Here is a 3,716-nt window from a genome sequence, read left to right on the forward strand (position 1 = left end):
CATTTCTGTAATGTAATCCTCAAAGTACTTTTGTAAAACATGTATTACAAAATTTAATCCACACCAAAAAAAAGCTAATTATATTTTTTTACTCCCATCAACTCCCATCAACACATGGAGAAACTGAGGCATGAAGGGTGATGGAAGTAATGCAGCTTGCCCAAAGTCCCACAGCAAAAAAATTCAGGAAATTAGGAACTCAGAAGCCAGAAGCCAGCATCTAAAATGCAACAACATGCCACCTCGCCAATGAACCCATGTTGAATTCTAGGACTGCATTCTTTGTATATAGTGTTATGTTCTGTTTGATCACAGCAGAGAAGTTTTAAAGGATACATGAAAATGTTAACAAGTATAAACATTAACTTGTGATGACCAGGGATGCCCTGACAAACAGTGTAATTTGAGTAGTTAAGAATGAGACCTCTAGAGTGAGACTGGCTAAATTTCAGTCTCTCTCAGCCAATAGTTATCTGTGTAAATTAGAGTGTTACCCTGTCTTGGATTTATTTAATCAAATGTAAACCAGTAACCATTTCAGTTTCTATTTCACAAAGCTATTGTAAGCTTAAATGAGATAATACATGGAAGGGTTTGGAATAGTGCCTAGATATATTAACACTTAAAAATATTAACTATTATTATAATTTTCACCTGACAGAAGAGAACAAATTTCAACAGTTTCAGGCCCTATTCTTTCCAGAAGAAAAAAGCTATCCAAGTAAGTGGAAAAAGTAAGTTAAAGGAGATATAGTGAAAGAAGGTAGCATGTATGTATTGATACTATAAGATGCCAAATACTTTTTTAGATGCTTTATACCTAATTTTCTTTAACTTTCACAGGAGACTAAGTAAATAGGGTTTCTATTTTACAAATGTGGAAGCTTTAATTGAAGAGCTTATCCAGGGTTTTAAAAGCTGCCAAGTAACAGAGGTAGCATAGCTATCGGGTACTAGTGGGTATGCAAATCAAGGCACATATGACTCATTCACCAAAACAGACTTCTGTTTAAAAAGACAGGAGGAAAGAGGAAACTACCCTAAATTATGAAGGCATGGCTTGGAATTTAGTTAAATTTAGATGTTCCTTATACATTTCCTGTCCACATGTATCTACTGCCTGCCTTGTGCAAACTTCTGTGCAAGATGCACACAGTTACAAAGCAGGGTTGTACAGCCCTGTGCCTTGTACAAGGTGACCAACCAAGAGAGAAAACAGGGTTTGAAATCCAGCCCATGATTCTCACATTAAGCCTTAAGCCTAAGGGCATACATTTGCCACATGAGGTTCTTTTTTCTATTTTACAAATTAGTGAAATATAAGCCAATGAAGGCCCTGAAAATGTGATGATGAATGTGACCTAATTCTTGCCATCTACTGAAAATTCAGATTGTGCCTAGATGACCAGGTAGAAAGAACCTTAATTCTTGGGTATATAGAAGTGCTGAGTAAGTGAGATCTTACTGACCCAATGGTAAAAATAGGGTAGAATTAAGAAGTACAATCCTGGAGCTTTGTCACAACAGTTTTGCAGCCAGAACACAGGTGTCATGAAAACCACTGCTAAATCTAAGCCAGAATGAGAAAGGAAAAGACTCATATAAACATCATCATCATTGGACATGTAAGATTCAGGCAAATCTAACACTACTGGTTATCTGATCTACAAATGTGGTTAGATTGACAAAAGAACCATCAAAATTTTTGAGAAGGAGGCTGCTAAAATGGGAAAGGGCTCCTTCAAGTGTGCCTGGGTCTTGAATAAACCAAAAGCTGAACTTGAGCATGGTTTCAACATTGATACCTCCCTGTGGAAATTTGAGACCAGCAAGTATTATGTGACCATCATTGATGCCTCAGGACACAGAGATTTTATCAAAAACATGATTACAGGCACGTTTCAGGCTGACTGTACTATCCTGATTGTTGCTGCTGGTGCTGGTGTTTTTGAAGCAGATATCTCCAAGAAGGGCAGCCCCCATGAGTATGCCCCCCTGGCTTACACACTGGGTTTGAAACAACTTATTCTTGGTTTTAACAAAATGGATTCCACTGAGTCACCCAACAGTCAGAAGAGATACAAGGAAATCATTAAGGAAGTCAGCACCTACATGGCTATAACCCTGACTCATTAGTATTTGTGCCAATTTATGGTTGGAATGGAAACAACATGCTGGAGCCAAGTGCTAACATGCCTTGGTTCAAGGGATAGAAAGTGGCGCATCTAGGTGGCAATACTAGTGGAACCACACTGCTTGAAGCTCTGGATTACATCCTGTCACCAGCTCTTCCAACTGACAAACCTTTGTGTCTGTCCCTCCAGGATGTCTACAAAATTGGTGGTATTGGGCCGGCCAAGCAGCGCGTTGGTTAAGAGCTGGCTTGGGACACCAGAGGGTCCCGGTTCGGATCCCACATATGAGGGCCAGTGACACTGTCCTCTACAGCTAAGATGCTGAACAACAGCTCAACCTGGAGCTGGGCTGCCTGAGTCACTGGTGACGGCGTAGGCTGCAGCCCCTGCTGCAGTGGGTTGCCATGGGCTACCGTGTGTAGCCAGCTGCCAGCGTGAGCGGTCGTCCAGAAGCCAGTGACTGATCTGCCTCACCCAGGAAGAGCGCAATGACGGTGCCAACTTGGGCCAGTGAAGCAACGTCCTCCACAACTAGACTGAAGAACAAAAAGACAGCAACTTGTCTGTTCCCCTTCCCCCAATTCCCCAGTGCTGTTCCCATCCCCCAATTCCCCAATTTAAAAAAATTAAAAAAAAAGAATGTCACTTATTCAAAGTTAAATTTATTTTTAAAAAATTGGTGGTATTGGTACTGTCCCTGTGGGCCAAATGGAGACTGGTGTTCTCAAACCTGGTATGGTGGCTACCTTTGCTCCAGTCAATGTTACAACTGAAGTAAAGTCTGTTGAAATGCACCATGAAGCTTTGAGTGAAGCTTATCCTGGAGACAATGTGGGCTTCAAAGTCAAGAATGTGTCTATCAAAGATGTTCATCGTGGCAATGTGCCTGGTGACAGCAAAAATGACCCACTAATGGCAGCAGCTGGCTTCATGGCTCAGGTTATTATCCTGAACCATCCAGGTCAAATCAGTGCCGGATACACGCCTGTGCTTGAATGTCACACAGCTCACATTGCTTGCAAATTTGCTGAGCTGAAGGAGAAGATTGATCATTGTTCTGGGAAAAAGCTGGAAGATGGCCCAAAGGTTTTGAAATCTGGTGATACTACCATCATTGATATGGTTCCTGGCAAGTCCATGTGTGTTGAAAGCATCTCTGGGCCATTTTTCTGTTTGTGACATGAGACAGACAGTTGCTGCGGGTGTCATCAAAGCAGTGGACAAGAAGGCAGCTGGAGCCAGCAAAGTCTGCCCAAGCAGCTCAGAGGGCTAAATGAATATTATCCCCAATGCTTGCCACCCCAGTTTTAATCAGTGGTGGAAGAACAGCCTCAGAACTGTTTGGCTCAATTGGCCATTTAAGTTTAATAGTAAGGCTGGTTAATAATTACAATGTTGGGGGTGGAAATGGGGCGGCGGATTGTGGGAGGGGCATTGTCACTTAGAGGGGTAAAAAGTATAACTATTGCACTGTGTTGTACAGCTGAAACTAATTCTAAAAAATGTGTATTTCATGTTCATTCAGTTTTTTAGATTCAACATATAAGTGAAATCATATGGTATTTTCTTTCTCTGGAAAGT

General features: G+C 41.4%; 1 pseudogene; it reads left to right on the forward strand.

Moving 5' to 3' along the window:
- Positions 1-1,580: 1,580 nt before the first annotated feature.
- On the forward strand, positions 1,581-3,408 carry LOC109371505 (elongation factor 1-alpha 1 pseudogene; annotated as a pseudogene).
- The last annotated feature ends 308 nt before the right edge of the window (positions 3,409-3,716 follow it).

Source organism: Hipposideros armiger, unplaced genomic scaffold, assembly GCF_001890085.2.
Source record: "Hipposideros armiger isolate ML-2016 unplaced genomic scaffold, ASM189008v1 scaffold_575, whole genome shotgun sequence".
Classification (NCBI taxonomy): Eukaryota; Metazoa; Chordata; class Mammalia; order Chiroptera; family Hipposideridae; genus Hipposideros; species Hipposideros armiger.